The sequence below is a fragment of the Anopheles coluzzii genome, chromosome 3, assembly GCF_943734685.1.
Source record: "Anopheles coluzzii chromosome 3, AcolN3, whole genome shotgun sequence".
NCBI lineage: Eukaryota > Metazoa > Arthropoda > Insecta > Diptera > Culicidae > Anopheles > Anopheles coluzzii.
Window position 1 is genome coordinate 16,143,416 of NC_064671.1, and position 24,706 is coordinate 16,168,121.

At 40.6% G+C, this 24,706-nt stretch overlaps 1 protein-coding gene across 5 annotated transcripts in view; it reads right to left on the reverse strand.

Moving 5' to 3' along the window:
- Nucleotides 1-24,706, reverse strand: part of LOC120955590 (uncharacterized) — an 82,849-nt gene that overhangs the window by 38,468 nt on the left and 19,675 nt on the right. For 3 of the 5 annotated variants that reach the window (XM_049609842.1, XM_049609840.1, XM_049609841.1), the window contains exon 3: nt 11,823-11,860. The exons of the other annotated variants lie outside the window; for them this stretch is intronic. The gene's annotated coding sequence lies outside the window, so the exon portion shown is untranslated. The remainder of the gene's footprint in view (nt 1-11,822; nt 11,861-24,706) is intronic. 5 annotated transcript variants of the gene reach the window in all.

Consider the following 24,706-nt stretch of genomic DNA (forward strand, 5'->3'; position numbering starts at 1 on the left):
GTGTTTTGGTGGGTAGAGCTTAGCAAAGCTTAAAAGCCAATTACTAAACCACACCGCAAACGTCATTGCTGTCAATAATCAATCGACCTTCAACCACGCTGCAGGTAGAGTAGTGTGCATTAATTGGTCGTTGCCCGGAGAGTCGCATGGAATGCAAATGGTATTCAAAGCAAAAAAAAAAATGGCCCACAATTACACACACACACATGTGCAAAATTAAATGATGGATAAAATCATACGGCAAATAAATTCAATATCCTACCCTCATCAAGCCTGTGTGGATCAACTCGCAACAACCCTCACCGTGCGTACGAATGTGACCAATAATTAATCGCTTTGTGGATGAATGATTCCAGCGGGTCGCACTCGCTTTTTTGCATTCTGTAAAATTACTCATCAACGTGGCAAATTGCACAACGAAAATACACACATCGAAAAAAGAGACCCCACTGGCATACATTATTTAATCCTATCCCGGTTAGTGCTGGGAAACGGAAAAAAAACAAAATGCTGCACCAACCAACCAAACGGATGCTATGGGGCAATGCGGTAAATTGCTCACTTTAATTATTTCCCTCAGCCCACCACCACCACCAGTACTGCAGGATGGAGTTGGAATACAATTACTATTAATTAAAAGTGCACCGCGCAGTATGGTTTCATTAATTTCTGTCTCATCATGTACACGCCGCGTGCTATGTAAGCGAATTGTCACATCGTTTTGCTTCGGTCAGGATCTAAATATAATCGAACAATCGATGATTTCCCACACTCTCTGAGGTGCAAAAAGAACCATTTTTTTTTCAAATGGATAAAACCGCAACACTGTAGCAAAGGAAGCATGCTCGTGAGCTGCAGTTCAATGTACAGCCACACATCACACTCGGCTTTGCAGTACACACACATTTCTTTATTCCTTCCCTTCAATGGCAGTGTATGTGTTTCTGCCTCCGGTGGTGTGATGTTTTCCTTCCTGTTTGTAGCGTATTATGTAGTGAAAAAATGAAACACGAAGCAGTTTACGATGCAATTCTTCACTCAAAACTTCTACACAAAGCGAAAGCAATTTCAATCCCTTCTTGTAAGCACCTATCCTAGGCGCCCTAGCACGTACGACACATTTTGTACCGTTCAACCACTCTCACCCCGACAAACCCCGACCGTTTCTGGTAGCTCGTGGAGCAAACCGTTTCTCACCTCGTATCGTCGATGTGTTATGCAAATTGCCCGATGGCAACAATTTCTTCTGCTATCGATACAGCAGCAGCAGCAGCAACCGCTCCCTTCTCCATCAATACACTGAAAGGAATAAGCTCCCGGAGGACATCCCGGAAAACCATTCGTTTTCATTGGAGTGATCAAAAAAGTTTCACTTTATTAGTTCTTGGGCTCAAATGTTTAAGGCTGAAGCCGATGGAGCCGTAAGCCGATGAACCATAAAATTTGCAATGAAGAAAGTTTTTTCCCTCCCCTTCATCCGCCGACCCGGGGTTTGATGATTCATGATTCATGTTTTTAATGGTTTTTTCCTGGGGATGTTTTTCTTATTTCCGGGAATGAAGCTGACATAAGACTTAACCATTTGACCCCAGGGTGTTCAGTCTTGACAGTTATAATTGCTGCATAAAATAATGAATCTGGAATAAAATAAAATCAAAGTACTCGGAAGTGCTTAAGTTGAACTCGTGCTTGTAAATTGTGTAAAGGGTTTTAAAAGGCACATCTGAATATTTTGTATGTTGTTATCTCAATACCAGCTACCTTCACTTTCCTTTTATTTCATTTGTTATTTGTTTGAGTATACATTGATACGTATAATATATAATCTTTTATTTATTAACATCAATAATGACCATCCTTGTATGGTTTTAAGTTGAAAAATTGTTTTATGATAACTGTGCACTTTGAAAGTTCAGTTACTGCCATTCTTCTTAGGCGCAGCGAAATATTACTATTATTATGATTGTTATTATTATTATTACTATTTTTGTTATTATTATTATTATTATTATTATTATTATTATTATTATTATTATTATTATTATTATTATTTAAGCCGGTCTATATAGTACAAACGTCAACTCGTACGACTTAACAACATGCCCGTCATGGCTTCAATCCCCAAATAGACCTTGCCGCCCTACGTAGGACTGACTATCCTGCTATGGGGGGGAACCAATTAGTCACTGAAGGCCAAGCCCACAAGTGGGTACAGGCAGGCCTTGACCAACAACGGTTGTAGAGCCAAAGAAGAAGATTATTATTGTTATTATTGTTGTTATTATTATTATTATTATTATTATTATTATTATTATTATTATTATTATTATTAATATTATTATTATTATTATTATTATTATTATTATTATTATTATTATTATTATTATTATTATTATTTTTATTATTATTATTATTATTATTATTATTATTATTATTATTATTATTATTATTATTATTATTGTTACTATTACTTTTATTATTATTATTATTATTATTATTATTATTATTATTATTATTATTTTTATTATTATAATTATTATTATTATTATTATTATTATTATTATTATTATTATTATTATTATTATTATTGTTACTATTATTATTATTATTATTATTATTATTATTATTATTATTATTATTATTATTATTATTATTATTATTATTATTATTATTATTATTATTATTATTATTATTATTATTATTATTATTATTATTGTTATTATTATTATTATTATTATTATTATTATTATGCCGTTTCTAATGATTTTCTGACGTTATTCTTTGCTTGGACGCATATTTTACATCTGTTTGTTTGTTGTTTATGCCTAAATATTCCAATATATTTGAGTTTAATCGTGTATTTACAAGTTATCAAGAAATATGTTACTGTTACTACGATGTTACTTTAACTTTATAAGCTACACTTGTGTTTGCGGGCTTTCGGCATATTCGCAATTATACTACTTGTTAATCAGTGCTTACACGCTTGTTACTCCATCCTTTTCAAGTATGATGTACGCTTACAAATATGATTTATTCCTACGCATATACGCCACACACATATTCATCCCGTGCAGCAAATCACACCACCACCACCACCTAACATTATTTGCTATTATTTATGACATTTTTCCGTCACATTATAACGCCCATCTCACCACCACCCTACACTAATGCGCTGGATCCTTTGCAGCTACAAACGACGACCACACAAAAAGCGTAAGCACTCAAACATCTAACCGGGCAATAAAATGCCTTCAAGCAGAAGCGTCACACAATGGTGCCCGGCCGCTTTGACCTCATTTGCTTATGTGTCCCCATCGCACCTCGCATCGCACCACACTACCAGCCGGCCAGAAACGAGCGAAACAACAAGCAGCAGCACCAGCTCAACTTTATGTTTCCTGTTTCCTGGCCTCATAATGCTGCTCACACACCCTCTTCGCCGCATCGTGTTCATCCATCCAAAGATCAGACCATCAGCTCATCGTGCTCATCTCATTCGGCCAGCAGCTAGGCTAAGGGGCCCCAATGTGGAAAACCCTCCCCGCATGTTTTGGTGGCAATATGCTTTTCGGCCCCGGAACTAGCTGCCCTCAACCCCGTTTTGCCTGTTGACTTCTCACGCTGAGTGGCACTCAACGGAGGAGAAGGAGCAGGCGTCATATTCACACTCATCCGGGAGCCACCTTCGCTTACTTACGCTGGGCACCACGGAGGTTCGACAAGGTCGTGTCAACCGACGCCATCGCCTTTCACCACATAATGTACGTACGTGATGGCTTTGCAAAGATTTGCCAAAAGTTGCGAAATGCGTTCGCCTCCAAGGCACACGGCTTCCACTAAGGATGGTTGTGTATGGTTAGGTCAACTTTGCCGGGATGATGAAATGGATACGCAAACGTTTCTGACTGATGGTAAGGGATTTTTGGCGAAAGCTTATGTTTGCCCCCGGTCAGAAATAAGTTTACCAGTTGCGCCGTAGTAGATTATAATTTCGCTCCGAGAAATGGAAAATTTCATGTTAACACACAAATTAGAAACCATGATGATAAAAATGAAATTATGTTGAATAACAAGCGACAACGCTGCCTATTGCCTAATTTTTTTTTGGAACCGGCGGCTTAATTGGCAACGAAATTAAATGGATGTTTTCAGAAACTCATAAATAAGCGTACCGTGAAAGGCAACTGTCAATTTTTAAATTGTGCCGTTCACCGCTTATATTCACCGAACATAAAGAAAGGGAGAGAGAAAAAAGCTGTGTAAATTAAAGAAGCAAAACGACGAGCGCATTAATTACCGTTTGACGTGATATGGAGTAAAAATTGGTCGAACAGAAGAAGCCGAAAAACAGCCCATAGCTCACAACAGGAGAAAAAAAGAACACGTCCAGCAAGGCAGCAAAGGGGACAAAAAAGTAATCAACAAAACTCTGTCGCAACCGGAGGCAAATTCATTTACGCTTTTGCTTTAGGTAGATTAATTCAAAATGTGTTTCCTCCTTGTTGCTGTAGCCGAGAACTCCCCGAGGATGCATGGCGGGCTCGTTGTCCGGGGGCCTTTCCAATTACCGACACTTTTTCAACGTCCTTTTGATTCAATGGCCATCTAGCGTCCCCCACACACTAGCCCCCAGGACACCAATTTCATCACCCACCTTGGGTGTCTGTGTCGGTGAACGGATGATGAGCTGCGCCGCCCGTTTCGACAGTTAAGCGACACGCCAGATAAACGCCAGGCAGGAAGTAGGCGCTCTCATGTTGCGTGAAACGACAACGTCGCCCAGTGTGAAAAGCAAACCGACCCGAGGAGTGGTTCGGTTGTGTGCAAGTGGAGGAGAGCGAAAAAATGACGCCAGCAAACTCCCATCATAATTAGACGAAACGAGAGGCGCACACAATGCAGACGAGAGCAATTGGTCACGTTTCGTCGAGCAGACCGTCCCGCCGGGGGCAATTAAAAGAAAGCCATGCTATCCGGCCATGCTCGCTCGAACGTCACACACGCAAGGCGCAGAGGGCTGGCCGGCACTGGCGAGCCGTGCTAAACACCGTCCTCCTGTTTCGCTTGCTTCGCCCTGCTTCAAAGGTGGCTTGAGGTACCGAAATTTGCTGATCCGAAAGCGACACCTGCAGTGTGGAGAAATTGATGCCGCAGGTAGTGCCGCAGCAATGCGATATTGGTGTGCACAGGCATATTTCACGTGAACGGTAATAATCAGTTATGGTTTGCTTTCGGGATAGAGGCAGGTGCCGAAGCGAGGTTGGCCGGCGGGATTAGAAGCTTTTATCGTTGCAAAGTCAAAAGCAGGAGCTAGTTTTGAGGGTCGCTTTTTGCAGCGTTATGATGTGCTGAAGCCCAAAAGTGAATGAAATATGAATGACTTCGTATTGTGTGCCTAGGTTCAAGTGGGTTGTTTTAGCTTTTTTATGACAAAAAGATAGGTGAAATTGAAACTAATATAATAAAGTTAAAAATCGAACAAAAGAAGCTAACAATGTTGTTAACAATGTTGAAATTTCCTGTAGCACAAACTAACTTCTAATATGCCAGAAATTAAATGAATCGTGACAACGATGATTCTTCATGAAAGTAAAGCACAATATACCAACGTTATTATACGCTCAAGCTCAAGTAACATCAATTCCTTGAACATATTTAAAGCGAAGATAATCTTCCTATCAATCAACCGGTGGATGGTTTGAATTGTTCGCAAACGATTCGATCGAATTATGATTTTCTCAGCGCCTGTTTGACTTGACGGCGTTTTTTTGGGAATTCATAATGTTGCGTTAAGGAGGTTGAGTTTGAACTTGAATTTGCACATCGACCAATTCTCGGGAAAACCCCAATAAACCTTATTTCTGTTATCTTTCCAAGGACCATTCACAGGAATGCATGATAAAAGCAAACGTTTTACAAATTTAATTTGAGGTTTTTAGGTTTTACTGCGCTCAACTGAACGCTGTGAGTACGATGGGACCGTCCATTGTTTTGTACAAAATTGGACGTGTAAGAGGATATAACTTTAAAACACTTCCATCACATCTCCAACCCAACCACATCAGGGTTAATTTCCTGGTTGTTTGCTAGGAAAAGGGTACGTTGCGGTGCATGAGATAAACTGCACAAATGCACAAATGTACAGTAGTTCTATTTTGATGAGCACGGTTCGTTCGAAGTATTCTCTTAATATATTCTTCAGTGTTTCGTTTATACCGTAGTATATGTAAAACAGAACACTACAACCATTTGGAGAAAGACGCACGAATGCAGACACTTTTTGTTAGAATATAATGAAAATTTGAATTTAATTTTTTTTTTTTTTGAATGATCCTTAAAGTAACAAGCCGTTTCGGGGAACTCGTTCGTTCCCGGGAACGTTCGCCGCGACGCTCATTTTAACTCATTTCATAGTCCTCTATGATCAAAAATTAGGTTTTGTTCTGCAAAATCTAGTAGTACAACCCTGTTCACACATGAGCGACGAACGTTCTTCGACGAACGAGTTCTCCGATACGGCCCTTTAATTTAAGGCTAGTACATTGTAGTAGTAGTAGTAGTACAAGTTGGGCAGTCGTTAACTCGCACAACTTAACCAGATGCCCGTCATGGGTTTAAGCCCCGACTGGACCCATCCCCCAATACGTAGGACTGATTATCCTGCTAAGGATAATCAATAAGTCACTGAAAGCCCTTATTTCCACTTATTTCACAGATTATTCCTCATTAATTAGACTTGTTTGTTTGTTTTGCAATGTTTCAATGATTCACTTTAATGTTCGGGATAGCTCGACTGATTGTTGCGAAGAGAGAAACTAAGAGAGAAATTATAATTTAATTTAGTGATGAATTGTTCTACATTGCCTATATCATACATTATGTGTACTGATGTTGTTATTTACCAATGATTTGCATCCATTGTGCAAGATGACCATGTGCCTCTTGTGATATATTCTGAAAAACCCTGCAAATGAAATAATGATGCAATACACATTGTTCGTGCTTGAATTCTTTTACTTTATACATTTCAAGTACATAAAGTACTTCTGCGCAACATGCGACCTTATTTCTATTGGAACGTTTGAGCCATATTCTTACAATCATGAAGACCTACGTCAGCAATTTCCAAACAAATGACACTGTGCACAAGATGAAATGTGAATACAACGTGTACCAAATGAAAAAATAGCACGACGTACACTATAATTATAGCTGTCTGGCCCATAGGTTGATGTACCTTAGTTAAGGTACGAAGGATGGGTGCATCATTTGTTAAAAAAGAGCTACAATTAGTCAGCCACCAGTGCGTCTCCACCGTGTCCGCCTTCACTCGTTGCTATTTGAGGAAGATCTCTGCTGAATACAGAGCAATAAAGCAAGCTAAGAATGAGCAGTGGATAGAATAGCTTAAACACTTAGTTTAAGAGTCAGTAATAGCCAATTAGGTACGGTGTAGGTACGATACACGATCCAATTGCGTACGTTTTGACTAAATGAAGTAAATGTCTTCAAGTATGAACGCTTCAACATTCATTGCACAAACGAGTGAAATTGTTTCAATCCCGTTCACATTCCGATCAATCAAGCTCGGATCGATTTTCGTTCACCGTACTGGAACAATCGATGCTGCCGGTGTTCTCCCAATGATCTCTGTACATTGTTTATGAGTGGCTCTCTCCACGTCCGAAATGGGACTGACTTGCCAACCAGTCGTCTTATCGTAAGCGGATGCCGAACACCATGCTCACACCAACCATCATGTAACAACCGTGAGAGCACGTTTACAAATTGATTGCAGCGTTAGGAAAGCGAGCGAGCAAGAAACCCCAATCCCACACTACCGGCGACCTAATGAAGCGTTGTTTGTGCCTCGTTTTGTTTCGCCGAGTTGCACAGCGCACACGCTCGCCCTTCCTACGGCGAAATAGCTTCATCCGGCTTGGAACGGGTTCTTATCGGTTTGCAGCTTCCTCGATCCGTCGCACACGAAGAGGGCGAATTACACAAGCGCTCATTTGAGTACCATTCACGCTGGATTGTGCAGTGCCACCCAAGTACAATAGTAGCATTTTGAACGGAGATTCAAGAACAAGCATCCGCCCGCTAAGCCCGCGAATTCCGCTCCTCGGCACAGCACAGCACTCCTTTGGCGTGCGATGGCGTGCTGTATTTAAACCGGCTTTTATGAAGCACACGCCGGGCACGCTTCTTTGCACGTATCAAACACGACTGCTCCCATCCGCATTATATTATATTATGTGCAAGTGTACTTTTAATTATTGCACTCATTGTCGCCCGATGCGCGGTAGATAATTTTACGGATAAGAATGCTAAATTGAATGTAGGACGACCGTGGGGGCGGTGGCAAATTTCAATTCAATTGCTGCTGCTGCTGCTGCTGCCGGTGGCGGCCGGCGAACGATAATGCTGCACCCGAGCCCCGTGTCGTGTCGTGACCGTCGGGCCGTGTGTTTGACGTTGCTGTCACCTTCTGAGTGCATCCGATCTAGGGGTGAGAGGGCTGCTGCGTGCTCATGGCACATTGGGACGGCGTTCGGCGTTGCATAAGCCATTAGCATAATTCTGTTTTATGCTCTCTGCTTACCCACTTGCAGCGGGCTCTGATCGTCGCCGCCGAGACAAGGCCGTGCCGTATCGGGCTTGTGCATCGGTGCAACTGCACAAAGGGGAGTCGGTTCGTTTCGGCTCGTTGCTGCGCTGGCCATTGCCGCACTGCACACCGAAAGTGGGGCTGGCTTGGACAAAATTTTTGTACTGACATCTCAAAAAAAAAACACAAGCGGGAAAACATATGAAAAATAATACAACACACAAGCAGAAGGGGTGAAATGCTCCATTTTGTTTTTTTTCCTCTATCCATACATAATCGACGGAGAAGGAACAATAATAAACAACCATGAGTGAACGAGCCGCGGTATGTGGGCTGCCTGCAGGCTTTATGAAAAGTGGCAGGTGAATAAAATAATGGCAAGGAAAAACATGCAGGCGTGAACGAAAAGTGTGATGATCGTCACTTAACGAGACTTTAGCAGACGAGCAGTAAACTGGAAGAATATTCCCAGCGGGGAACTTCTCGGAAAGCCTTAGTGTGTGATATTGACACGTTTAGCCCTGCATGACGTTAGGTATTTTACCTTTTTTTTAATAATGAACATTTCTATGTGTCTTGAGTGTCACAAGTAAACAAGTGATAGTACGTACTAGAAAAAATGTATTTTATAAAATATTGAAAAATATTTGTATGATAGAGGCATGGATTTAATATTTGATAAATTATGTATGTATGATGAGGAACTAGGAACGGTTATTTCCAGTGTTAAAATAGTTGAATAGTTGAAAAAATACTGAAAAAAAAATACAAAAAAAGGAGGATAGTTAAGTTTATAGAAAACAAAAACAAATAGAAAAGATATAATCAGAAATGGATAAGAGAGTTTCTAAGTATTGTTTTTGAAATAAAAAAACGAAACGCTCACTTATAGTTATATATAAAAAGAAATATCATAATAAATTTTAAAAAATTAAGATAAATCTAAAATATAAGAAAGAATATTTAATACAAATAACAAAAAAGAGCGACTCAAATCAAACATAACTAAAACGTAAACTTAACGAACAAAAATTTGCACACTATTGGCTGCATGACAAATAAGGATATAGAAAAGTTAGAAGAAAAAAAAGTCAAATCACATTGAAACAATAAAATATGATAAAAGTCACAAAATGCAAATGCCAATTCGTACACCGCTTCGGTTTCGATGTGCAGTCAAAAATGTCGCAACATGATCCGAGCTCGGTTACAAAATTCCGCTGCAAAGCCAGGTGTGTGTGTGTGTGTGTGTGTGTGGGCGGCCATGTGCATTACGTCTGTTGCAGTTGCACGTGGTTATCCCGGTACCTGTCACTGCATGCAACACGCTCACACACTGAAACACTCATCCGTACAGGCACACATCCACATCCGTACAGCAGCTCATCTGCCTTTCGAACAAAACCAGCCAAAGCCAGCCGAACGGAAAGAGCGAACGAGGCTTTATTGGGTTTTCATTGGGAAGCATCCTCGGTCCCCTCCCTCCCGCCGCGGGTTGCACTTTGGTTGCACATTTTCCCATGCATTCCAGCATGCTGTGACCTTCCCTGACCCATAAATCTACCGATCTCGCGCTAAACCACGCAGCCCAGAGCCCTCGTCAATCCGCGGTGTTAGAGCAACGCGCGAGCGAGCAGGCGAGAGTCGCCGCGCGCTTTATTTAATTTCCATTTGATTTTATTTATTCACTTAGTGTTCCATTTGGAATTCAAATTTTGATTTGCATTGCTGCTGGCGCAGCAGGAAGACGAATTTTGCGCGATGGTTTAGGGAGGAGTTTTTGTATCCCCATTCTTTTTTTTGGCTTGCTTGCTCGTTGTAGAACCTGACACATGGTTGGCGCTGGTGTGCCGCACTGGTTGATCGGTTAGGGAAAGTTTCAGCGCTCTGTTCGAGGGGCATGACCGTTGATCATACCGCTGATGATGATGATGACGATGGTGATAAGCAGAAGCGAAGGAGCGAATGTTTTGGTGGGAATAAAAAAAAATCTTTCACGCAAATACTTTTATCCAACAAGCAGCCCTTTTCACAATGGCCTAGGATAGAGTGCTTGATAGTGTGTGTTCGTTTTGTTCCTTTCTTTGTTTTACAAATCACACAGAAATGCCCTTCTAATACCTATAACCAACACTTCAATAAAACGGAAACAATGAAGGGAATTGATGTTTGCTTTTAATTCTACGGGCAATCGACTAAGCGCATTGGGTGTTAGAGTTGGAATATTTAAAATGGAAATATGGCAGCACTATTGCCCTCCAGGGCCTGATTGAATAACGTGGTGGGATGCACACTGAAAAATTCATTTCGTGTTTTCATTCTACTTTTTAGCTAATCCCTGGTCTTGCTAACACTGACTTATAACGCTCAATCGAATGTAGGTGGCAATGTACTAAGAGGAAGTGTTTTGAGTACGGGTTGAATCCATTATGCAGTGTCAAAATGGAAATTATCAGGCGTAGTCTATTTTTATACTCGAGTCGTCTCGACGTCGAGTTGATGAATTTTGTGTGTTCATTTGTATGGAAAAGTTCACTTTGGAGTTCATTTTCTCAACACGAATCGAATCGAGCTCGTAATAAAATACGCCTGTATATTAAGGTATCATCCATCAATTACGTAACGCTAAAATTGCAAATTTTCGATTATGTTCGATATCCACCTGTGCTGTGAGTACCTTGACTGTCAAACGCTTCAACGCTACAGTAGATGAAACTCAATTGGGGACATTTTCAAGTTTGTCTCTTTTTCTTCATAAAATTTCGTGCAAAACATTTAAAATAGTTATTAATAATGGTTGTAATGCTTCACAATCAATTATAACATCCAATATACACGTTTGAAACGTAAAAAAAACTATTACGTATGTGCACTGCACTGTATGTGTTTTGGCATGGACGTTTGTTTACATTTTTCAATATTAAATTTGAATGATTTTATATTATTACTGATGTGGATTGCTAGTAAATTGTTTGTTGAATCTTCCCTCTGTAGATGATTATTAATTTAAGCTATGAAAATGCTTCATTTTCAATAATAGGCGTATTGCAGTGCATTATGACAGGTGCATAAGACATCGAACAGGTGACAGAGCGCCTTTCGAACAAAGTCGTATTTGTTTGTATTGTTCTATTGGTGCCAGAGCTCTGCCTAAGAGTTATTTAAGCTTTGTTTTTAATATGGCTGGCAAAGCATTATGGCTTACCTTAGCAAATCACCTCATCCCTCGAGCTTGTCATGCGCCTGAAAGTATACAATTTGATGTTTTTGCTATAATTCAACAACAACTTAGTATTTATGGCACAAAAAACAGCTTCAACTCGTTCTTAATTACTTTTTAATTACAAGCAAACCCAATGTTAATCTACTTGTACACAAATAAAAGTCAATAAAGCAATTTAAACTAATCGAACCGTATCGAATACAGTGGACGATTAAAATATTTGCAATTAAAAAGCATCAACATTGATCGCACCTAATCCAACCCAACAAAATACCAAACACTCGCCCAAAAAATCGCCTTGAATGGTGGATGATTTACAACATTGTAGCGTTAAAGATTATCGTTCTACCGTGCCACCCGTACATATATTTTTTTACTGCCACCCCGCTTTCCGGTCCACCAGCTCATTGTAGTTTAGCGATCCATTAAAACTTTGGAGTGCTTTTTGCACCAGTCGAATTTAACTTCATTTTCGGGACTGTTTTTGCCCTCCTTCTGCTCCGTTTGTTTTTGCTCTCCCGGCGCAAGACACTGTTCCTTTGCTGCTGCTGCTGCTGTTCCAGGAAACACTTTCTCACCAAGCACGCACACAAAAAGGGCACCGCTAATCTGCTAATCATTCGGTTGCTGCCGTATCGCTTGCTGCGCACCCTTTCTATGTTTTTTTTGCTGTTTGTTTCACCTCACCGTGCCGTGGTCCACCATAGCTCCGTCAACACTCAGGAAGCGGTTCGGGCTGCTTCGTCAAATGTAATTGGCTGCCTGGGCTTCGCCCGGGGTTTGCCAAAACGTGAGTGTACCGAACGCGCAGCAAAGTCAGAATGGTCAGAAAGAGAAAGAGCAAACGGAAAAGCACACACAGCGCCGTCAGACAGTACCGGAAAGTAAACTCGTCTGGAATTTGGCGTAATGAAATTTGAGAAGAAAGTTTACCCAATCAACAAGAATACCCCATGGTTCACGCACGTCGAAATGTCAAGAAAGAAAGCAAAAAAAAAACCGGACCCCGAGAGATCCCCGAAACCAGCGACCGGAACGAACCCGGGCTGGGGTGCGTGTGCAAAACTGGACAAGAAAAGCCCCGGGTAAGGTGGGAGAAAACTTTATGAAATTCCACCAGGCAGTAGCAGCAGCAGCAGCAGCAACGGAAGAAAAGCACCACCATAAAATGCTATTAAAATCTCGTTAATTTTTCATACGATGCCCGGTCACCCTTCGCGAAGGCCAGAGCTTGGGATGGGCTGCCAATGCCAAGTATATAGGGAGGGGGAAGTTTTGCGCAAAGTCAGCCCCCCGTACGGCTATGGGTCAGAGAGGTTTATGGCCAAACGATGTGCAGCAGGTAAACTGGCCCTAGAGTCACACAACTCACCGGTTCACTTCGTGGGAAGGTTTTTGGGCGGTTTAATTTGCTCCATATTTCTCCGTCCGACCCGGTGTTTGGGTACAAACAAAAAATGCAAGCATGATTAATCGCATAATCAATAACATAAAGCAAGCGGTCCTCGGCCGGTCAGTGTCCGAAATGGAAAGTGTCCTTGTGAGGATGTTTATTTGTTGCCAAAAAGTATTACACACAAAAAACAGCTCTAATTTGTAAAAAAACGCATACTTTGTAGGGCAATAAAGTTCTCCCGTTCAACGTGACGTTTTTCACGACAACCTTCGGTAGGGAAGAAAAAAAAAGAGAAGAAAACACGAGCAGCAAGTTTGTGTAAACCCATCCTTCCAAAGAATGCATCCAATCCACTCACATTCTCGAGCTTGATGAGCTTTTTTCTTTGGTGCTCTGTTAACTCCTTCCGGAGTTTTATTACCGGTAACGCACCAGGGTTTTGGTGTGGGGGGGGGGGGGTTACGTGGTTTTTGCGGTTGGGAAAAATAATCTCCCCTAAAGCACCATGGCTCCCCGCGGCAAATTTGCCCCACCACCAACCAGCAAACCCCACCATCATCGGCAGTGGCATCCTGGCGAACTTGCGAAGAAATGCGACCGTATAAAACAGGTCGACACACACACCCGTCGATCTACCGGCGTCCTCCTTCCTTGCACGGTAAAAGTTTATGTTTTCCTTCTTTTGTGGGTTTTATGACACCACGTCGCATCGCAGCGGACGGGCCCGTCCCGACCCACATTTCAAACGGCCACACGTCCACCGACCGTTGCGCCCGTCCACATTTTCCCGTACGCGGTGGTGTGTCTGTTTCATTTCGCACCGACGATTGATTAGCAAGATAAGACGAGAAGATGTGCTTGCAAAATGAGGGCATAAAATCTGAAGCGGTACCAATTCACCACTCGTTGGTGGGGGGAGGGGAGGGGGAGCAAAGCCTTTAACCTGCAAATGGGATGGGAGCGGTAGTAAGCAAAACACGCGGCAACGGTGTAATCCTGCGCCAAAGCACGAATCTGCCCCACCATTCATTGTGCTCGGTGAGCAAAGTGTTTGTTAAGTGTGCAAGAGAAAGAGAGAGAGAGAGAGAGAGAGAGAGAGAGAAAGTTGTGTTTTTCATATCAAGCTAAGTAACGGATTTGGTTGATGTACCGGAGCAGCTTCGTTACACAAGCTTCGCTTTGTTGGAGGTTTTGCTCAGCTTGCAGAGCTCTAAGTCCTATGCTAAAAGGGCCAATAAAACCAGCAGCTTGTTTGTGGCCGCTAAGCATTGATTAGAGGTGGTTCAGTTTGTTCGCAGTTTTTATTGAGCAGATTTGCTGTGTAACATAAATGGTGAAATTATTAGCGAATTTCTTAGGTACAACTGTTTAACCGATTTACGAAGCTGATCGTTTTTATGAGAACGATTTTCCCCAAATTGCTATTTTTACTTTACACAGTGCGCAGTAAAGCAATGATGGAAATGTGTTGGGTAACGTTCTGATTGGCTTCTCCTCATCGTTTGGTCTAAATTTTGAAATAAGATTTGGGCAGCTGGAAAAAATATCACAAGCATTGGCACTCCTATAATTTAATTCTTATGAAAATGCTCCATATCTAGTACCTAAATCGGAGGATTGATCGCAAAATAAAGGTGAAAAACATTATCTTGTACATGGAATTCAAAGAACTTGTCTACATTCAAACGAAGGTGTTATATATATGTATGGTTACGATCGAACGGAGCGAAGGAACGAACAAGCTGTAGAATTAAGGTCCTGTTTGAATTCGATAATATTAATGAGTAATTATTGAAGTTACGCACTTAAAAAATGAGTAATCACATTCACACTAACGAGTAATCACATTCACATATTCTGTTCAGATAACAAGAATTTGGCTCTAAAATTTGGTTTTGGAATTTGGTCGCAAATTGAACTAGAATTAACATCGTCTGCACACCTGAGGCACACCTCATACTACTATCACGATATCAGAATTAAAAATACGGATCGATTACAAAAATAATCCAACATTAGGCCTTTTTAACAGTTAATCAACGTATTGGCTTAGACATTTATGAGAAAAGTTGTACGACAAATGGACATCGATCATTAGATGGAGAGCAAATGATCCAACAATGTCATGGCATACTGCAGTGCCGATGTTAGACACTAATCGTTTGAGAAAGGAATTCCAGTCATTCTAGGATCTAAGGCATCTGTGGAACATTTTGTTCTGAGTATTTTAGCCCTAAGGCAGCTTCCATCTGGAATTATTGAAGTAATAATTGAACAACGAAATGATTTGCAGAGGTCAGAGCAGAACCATTGCTATTATATTGTCTTTTGATGGGGCGCTTACAGCAGTGCAATGCTTGCGAACCATAAGCCATGTTGCCAACCACACTCCTACGTACACGTGCAATAGATGGAGCAAGAACTACCGCTTGTCTGCATACCCGATCTGCAACAGATCCTTCGCTTCTTCTGAACAAGCCACTGAACAGGCTGCACTTTGTATCGTTGCGTTAATGTGTTGGATCCGTTCATAAGCTTTCCATTCCTTTCTTCCCAGCACGTTCCAGGCATGCAGTAAATTCTGTAAATTTTCTCTACATTTTCCCAGCTAGAGTATGGAGGGACACACAGCCCTTGGGCAGAATGGGACAGAAGGGACAGAAGGCATAACGGAGCAGGAGGGATTAATGAGTGTTCGTGCTGAATCTATCCTCAAGCGTCTATTTTCCATGTTAAGAGTGATTTCACCCAAGCATCTGCTTCCTGTTTCGTAAGGAAAGCATCGGTTACTCCCACCATGGCTCGCTGGATAAAAGGTACGCCAAGAACATGTAAAGTACACATCGTCTAGAAAATCAAGAATTATATGATATTGTATAATAGGAAATTATTTATTTACATCACATTTTAATTTATAGCTTTTCGATGAGTTTTGAACTGGCGTATGAGTAAGCTACTTGGCACTTGGTGGCCTAAGATTATAATAATTCTTTACGCAATTTGACTATTTTAATTAATTTTAATCCTTTTTTCTGTAATAAATAATACCCGGTGTCAAATACACGTCACACTTAACATGCCGCAGTGGAAGAAGAAAAGCAAATATTAATAAATTAATACCCATGGCCCGATTAGTCACTCCATACTTTGACGTTCACTTACACCGCTACTTTAACTAAACCGGGGACCTTCATATAGCTGAATTTCATTACCCTCCAAAACTGCACAATGGTTGCCCCAGTCGGGAATTGTTTGCTTTCGGGCAATAAACCACGACGAGACACACTCCTCTCCTTCCCCTCCCCACCAGCCCCACTCCACCCATATAAAACACCCACCCCATCGTTACCATTCGTCCTCATCGTCGTCGTCCGCAGCAACAAGCGGTAAATCACATCAAATCAAAATGTTGAACCACTCAAGCTGCTCCAAGTGCCGCCCAAGTTGCCCACCCAGGCCCACCCAGGCCCACCGCCAGCCCGATAATTTGCCGCCCGAATGTGTATGCTTTTGTGTATACCTTTTTTCCCGCCCGATCATCTCATGCCGGCGGACCATTAAATCACAAAAATTGCCCACCCACGCACGGGTATCGAACGACCGCGGCATGATCGTGGCTTTGGTCATAAATCGCTTAGGCTCGGAATGTGGTGGCGGCGCCACCTTCGCGACCGAGACCGACGACCGTCCGAGTGTTTCGACCCATTTTGACTGCCAACGTCGTGCTTTTGCCGCTGGCAGCACAACAATCGGTAGATTCGACACTGCAGGCACTAGTGACTATGCTATTCACCCAACCGCAAGCACAAACAACATAAAACATGACCGAAAGAATGGCCCACCGGTGTCTTGAAGGTGACATATTTTATGCGACAGTACGTGCCTTTCTGCCCCGGTCGGAACAACATGTCATTAAGGATGGAAGTTTGTGTGTGTGTGTGGTGATTTTTGATGTACACACATCTTAACGGAGAAGGCGCAAGATGCCCCCCAAACCCTCCGTTTTACTCCTTTATTGCGCCTTGATGACGCGCGTCCCGTCTCACCGGACCGGATTCACATGCTTGCTTGGGGGGCTAGAGCATACCTAACAAAATGGGACAAAAAACATACATGTTTTCATGTTCCCATACATCTCTTCCTACGTTCTGATCCCTTCCCGAGGTGGGGACGAGAAAGCCGATAGGGAATGTTTGGCTTATATATTTTCATAAATATTTTACCAACGACCGGGCTCGACCCTGCCACGCACAGAATGGTAGAGAAAGGGCTCCAAAGGGATTGTCCCGTCCCGGCATCTACAATTGCCGGTATCATACGGGGTCACACACACACACACTCGCCGGTTGCTGGCCATTAATGCTTCAAGTGGATCACATTCTTAACTCAATCAGCCATTTCACCGGCGTCCTGGTATGTTTACCCTCTGTGCGCCGTGTACTGTACAATGCATTATGTACCGAATTATTCATGCAAGGCCACACAAACCATGCGTGAGCGGTGGCCATCCTGTGAGGGTGGGAAGAGGGTAGTTAGAAGCTAACGTGAAATGTTGATCTAATTAAATATTGACGCGAACGGTAATTAGTTGACGACGGGTATTCGGCTCACACGGGATGGCATGTTTGCGTGCATTGACGCGGGTAGCACCAACAATCAGTGATCAGCGTTTATTAAAATATTGCTATTAATCTGCCTAATAGGCGAACCCAGCAGACAAAGGTGTTTTGTAGCACCAGGGAAGGTCACTGACGCTCGAATGGTAGGACACGAATGGTACGATTTTTGTGGTCGTTGCATTAGTATTAAAATTCTAAAAAAAACACATTTGAAAGGTACACACAAATACTCTTGTACATTATTTTTTTATCATAAAATATAAAAAAACTGCCATTTTACGTTTGTGCAGACAACCCAGCCAGACATGCGTCAGTTAACTTATCCATTACAGCAGTTTTCACTGTGATGAGTTCTTGAAACTGTAGCTGATTAAGACGTCGGCTGTTGTTAAACAGCGTGTACAATGAAATTCAGCCGGGAAATAACGTTCAACAGTGCCAATTGTATTTCCCCTCTTCTGGATGGAGCGAGTGTTCCAGTCAAGTTTTTGCAAAAACTGTTTTGTCGGTAAAACTGTGGAATTTTTTGTCACAGTTGAAGGAAATTTGAACATAATTTTGATAATTTTAATAAAAATGTAATAATAGGAACAGGATCTATCAAAACTATTACCTAACCTATAAACCTAATCAAAGATATTTACCATTAAATCATTCTTAAATTACCAATAAATAAGCACTAGGTTTAAATAAGCACAATACGTAAGCCTGGGAACTTCACCTAATTTAATTATTTATTTATTTATTTTATTTTATTAACTGCTCGGCCACGTTGGGTTACAGCAATAGTGCTTACTGACTATAGTGTACAATTATTTGCGAGTAAGGAGAGGGCGAAAGAGGAGGAGTTGGAAGCAGTTTATGGTACGGAAAAGGAGCGAAGACGGGATCGGTAGACAGGATAGTATACGTTGAAATCGAACAAATCTGAAGTACTATTAAAAGACGAAATAGCTCTTACAAAAGGCTCATTGCGAGCAAAACGTGTATGACATATAGGTAACTGGAGACGAAAACGATAACGTAAGGTACGACAAGGTGCATACAAATGTAAGCGCGATAGAAGGGAAGGAGTATCAATCGTATTAAGCAATATGCCAGCAACGAAAGAAGCCTGAGCGACCGAGAGGCGGTGCTCCAACTTGGCAAGGCCTAATAGAGTGCATCTATCGTCATACGAAGGATGCGGAATAGAGTGATGACCCAGCGACCTACAAAATACGATCCTCGTAAAACGTCTCTGGATCCTCTCAATCCTTTGGAGCAGAGATACTTGGACAGGAGACCAGATGATACAGGCATATTCTAGTACGGAACGGACCCAACAACAATAAAGGAACTTAAGACAAAAAAGGATCGCGAATTTCAGTGGACATGCGACAAATATAACCAAGACTTTTGTTGGCCTTGTTGATGACATAGTCCGTGTGCTCTTTGAAAGAGAGACTCGGGTTAAAGAAGACGCCAAGATCCTTAAGGCCGGGCTACATTGATCGTACTCCGCAGTGTAATTTCGATTTTCACTAGCGCACCTGGCGGCAGCTGACCTAAGCATTTTTCCAAACAATTTGGAGCCGCTTCAAAAAATATGTAATTTTTCCATGTTTTTAACCTAATTTGGACAAGAAAAGTTTTGTAAAAGGTAGATGCACATGTCCTGTACGCATTGCATCCATTTTCATGGCAAAAAACGATGGAAAAACAACTTAATTTTGAGATCCGGCACGACCATTCCCTCGATGACCAAAAAAAGCTTCGGTCAGCCGCCGCCAGGTACGCTAGTGAAAATCAAAATTACACCAGAGAGTACGATCAATGTAGCCCGGCCTTTAGGCAAGGACACGCGGGGAATAGGGGCATCACAGACACTATAAGCATGAGTTATACTTGTAGAGGATCGGAAGAAAGACAAGACAGAACATTTTTCACGACACAGGACTAACCCGTTAGAAGCACACCATGTAGAGAATTTACAGAGCCAGGATTGAAGGACTAAACAATCAGCTGTAGAAGATAAAGGAAGACATTTTTTAACGTCATCAGCATATAGCAAGACACATAAGGCATTACAGATAAATGGACAATTGACTCGATGATTTTAGAACACGCACAAATAATAGAAATACCTCTGTAGTTTGATGCTAGTGTGCGATCACCTTTCTTATAAATGGGAACAAGCCAAGCTAGTTTCCATTGACTAGGAAAAATCCCTACACTAAGCGAGCGAGAAAAAAGGCGAGTGAGAATAGGAGGAATTTAAACACACTCAACTAGTATGAAGGCCAAATATAGTCAAATATTGAAATAGGTAAAGGCGGTTCGATGATCAGCCGATGGTAAACGCGTCGGCTCCAAGAAATAATCAATGTTAAAATACCTTTTAATTTTTCACAAAATGTTCTTCTTAATGCCCAATAATATGAATAGAGCTTTTCTCGAATCGCGCAGCACTCAGCTGGCGAGGATTTGAAGTTATATGATTTTTGAAATTGGATAGATTTTCGAAGCAATTTTAATACATTTACTGTGAAGTACATCATAAATTACCCTTTTAAGAAATAATTCAATCAGAAAAAGAAGTTTGCCATTTTTATAAATATTCATTCAATCATATTGCTCACATCTTGTTCTATTTGACGTAACGTCCCTACGTGGACATGCCAGCCTATTCAGGCTTTTGAGAGTTAATTTATTACCACGCAGCCAGATAGTCAATCCTTGCTACGATGGGATGGTCCATTCTAGGCTTGAACCTTGCTCAAATATTTAAACTATACTAATTTTAGTTACTCTTTAAAGACTTACTTGCTCGCATTTACTTCTTAGCAAGAGAATAAACTGTGTAGTACAAAAAATAATTACACTTTAGAAGGAAACATGCAATCACACTTATATTTCCCACCAATTCGGTATGCCAAATGATGGAAAAATGACACGCTACAAAGTAAACGCAGTTTATAATTTAGATATTTTTTTAACTTACATATTTAATGTCCATCGCAAATACGATACATAAGAATATATTTTCTTATTACTTTTAGCCGCATTGTTTAGCTACAGTCATTATTTGAACAACTTATTTTAATAGTCTAGTCGTTTTGTATGAATCACCACTGCATTGTGCTCTGCAAATGAACGACTCTATGCAAAGCAATAAGTTAATTAAACTATCCAAATACCAAAGCCCCCATTCGCTTACCAAACCCACCACCGCCACCGCCGCCAAATGGAATATTTTCCAACAATAAACCATTCAACATATGAACAGCAAAATAAACACAGCTCCGGCCGGAGAGAGAGATGCCTAAGCACATGCATGTAACAACACAAGCTTCCACAAATAACTGCCATCGTCTATCGTCTCATCGTCTCATCGCCATTTGTGTGTATGGTGTTCCGATCCTACCGGTTAGCCTTCAGCAGTAGACAACCACTTCACCCCAGCCCCGTTCGTTGTTTAGGAAAGTTGTCTGTATTGTCCGCTGCCCGCTCACTGTTGCTCTACTAAGCTCACACGTGTAGCGTTGAAAAAAATAAATAAAAATAAAATAACGAAACACATGGTCCGATGAAACTTTGACAAGCTTTCGTGTGTAATATGGCGCAAAACGCAAATTGAAAAGGAGGAGAGCAAAGTAAAAACAACAAAAATAAAACAATACGAGCGAAAAGTACGTTTGGAAAGATCGGTTAGTCGCATCTGGAAAGGTAGACCCCGGTTGGTTGGTTATATTTAGAAGCCCATGAGTGTAATAGCCACGAACAAAACACACTGTTGTGCTAAGGGCCGAAGCTTCTGTATCATTCCAGCAAAACCATTTGACCAAGTTTGCACCAAACAAAAATACGATGGTTTTCATTTTATTTCCTGCAAGCCCCCTGCAAACCGTCTGCTAAATCTGTCTACAAAATGAACCACACTTTGTGAATCTTATTAAAACAAAAACACTTCCCCTCGGTTCCACAGCCCCACAAGCACACCGGACGAAATAATCCAGCCACAGCCCGCCCCAAATAACCCATTACAATCACACGGCATTGAGGTTGGAGGTTGATGTTTTCTCGGTAAGCGCATTCACAGGGCTTGGAAAAACTAATTTCATTTCCAAACTTACAACGCGTCCCAAAATTGAATTTCACTTTTCCATTGAGAAGATGCGGAACCACACCACACCCTCCCATCGTATCACGGGTTGTCGCATCTTGCCTCAATTCATTAATCTGGCTAGTTTCGAACCGCACTCGCCGCCTTTCGCCATCCGCCACGCGCGCTGAGCTGTTCATTTCACTTATTTGCCGCTTTCCGCCCGCCGGTTGGTTCGATCGCAGCAAATCGGAAATAGCAACGAAACTAGTCGGTGGGGTTTGGGAGCAGCACACGATTGGGGGTTTTTTACCGAACTATTCCGCTCAACACAGCCATAGTCACAGTGCAGGGCACAGGACAAAGTTTTATCACCATCATCGTCGGTAGCAATAGTGGGCAATGTCATGTTGTAGCACCGTGTATTGCTCTGTTCGTCTGTTCGGAGGCAGTGCAAAAGTAAACAGAGCAGCTTTTACCATTCCGGCAGCGAAAGGGGGGCAGGAAAATTTGGTCAAATGAATGTGGCAAACAACAATCGACCAACGAATAAATGCTGCCGAATAACTGCACAACCCAGCACAAACCCCAGTTCTGGTACGATTTTGGGAAAGCAGAACACGATGCCGTGCATTGTGTTCGGTGTTCAGGGCTCTATTTTTCAATTCGTTCTAGTTCCATTATTTCACCCTGCGCTATGCCACGGGTTTTTTTATGCCTACTCACCTTCCGATCAGATCTTTACACCGAACGAAAAGTGCCTTTAAACGGTCGAAGCGGTGTTTTACGGCGTGCTGTGTCGTAAGCCACCAAGCTTCCAAGAACCGAACACAACCGTTGGACGTGATTTGATTGCCATTCGCCATTTCGTTCAAACAAAAAGAAGAAGAAAAAAACAAACGAACAAGCTGAACGGAACTAAAATAAAACGCACCATTCCCGGAAACCGGACCGAGGACCGGTTGGTTCGTGTCGTACCCCGTAGCCCCGAACCAGCAGGCAAGGCGAAAGGAAAGACAGTTTTTAAATCAAACCCTACACACTAAGTCAAAAAACCCGGTGGGTAACCGCATTTATGGCGCAAAACCATTGTTTGCCCCATCCGGACAGTTTGCCGGCAGGGCTCACGGTACGTGACGTGACTTTTCCTTCCCCATTTCCGTGTAAGGCAAACAGTTTGTCGAGCTTTTCAATTATATTTCCACTGCGGGCTGCTTTTATGTATATGCTGCTTGCCCGCCTGTGGTGTTTCTTTTCACCCTGCTTTGACAGACGGGCGCTACCGGGAACGCGAAACTCGGTGGCAAGGCGCAAGCACTTTGAAAATCACCGTTGGAAAAGGAATTACGACTACCAAGCGACTTGCCGAGGCGCAACCAACAGACGAAGAAGGGTGAATCGGTTTTGTACCTAGACAATGCTGTAACGTGGTAGCTGTACGGTATCTGCCACTGCATATCAAAGCTCTCGTTCATATTTAGCCTCGTTTGAAGCACAATGGAAACGAGGATACATTGGAATGCTGGGAAAAGCCTGGTTGAAAATAGCATAAAATGAATTAACGATTGCAAAAAAAACCTGGTGAATAATATTGTGAGCTATTTTAAGATGTTCATTTCAATGCTTAATGCTCTTCAAACAACCGTTTATTCGTGTCTAGAGAATGTCTAGTGGCCGCTTCTCGATGAAGTACCGGGCGTCTCCATGTAACGATGACTCCTTTCAAGTTTCTATCCAACTTTTTGGTTGCGTTTTTTTATGTTTCTCGACTGAAATTCTCAAATGTTCAAAATGGCTTTTAAAATAGAACAATTGAAGAAGAGTTTTTTTGCATTCATGTTTTTTCTTGTCTGATATTATAACTCTAGTACTGCAGCGTTCAAAACTAACATATTATTAGGATGACAGGAACGAAGTACACAAAGAAATTTATGTTAAGTTAGATTTCATCATGTTTTTTTTCATTTAGACGATAGTCCGTTGAACAAAATAAATAACTAAAAAATAAAAATAAAAATAATGAAATTAATAATTATATTAATAATAAAAATAATAATTATAATATTAATAAAAATAATAATGATAATATTAATAATAATAATAATAATTAAAATAATAATAATATAAAAAAATAATAATAAGAATAAGAAAAATAATAAGATTAATAAATATAATAATAATAATAAAAAAACATAATAATAATAATAATAATAATAATAATAATAATAGTAATAATAATAATAATAATAATATTAATAAAATGGATAATAAAAATAATAATAATAATAATAATAATAATAATAATAATAATAATAATAATAATAATAATAATAATAATAATAATAAAAAGGATGGCAAAAATAATAATAACAATAATAATAATAATAATAATAATAATAATAATATTAATAATAATAATAATAATAATAATAATAATAATAATAATAATAATAATAATAATAATAATAATAATAATAATAATAATAATAATAATAATAATAATAATAATAATAATAATAATAATAATATTAATAATAATAATAATAATAATAATAATAATAATAATAATAATAATAATAATAATAATAAAAATAATTATAATGATAATGATAAAAATAATAAATGATGATACAGCTACATGGACAATCTTATGTCGTTATTCACTTTAAATCAGCAAGAGATTGATACTAACAGTGTTTGTATGGAGCTGTGTTTGTGGAGTATATTAGCACATCTAAAAATACATTATGCATTAAGATATTTATGA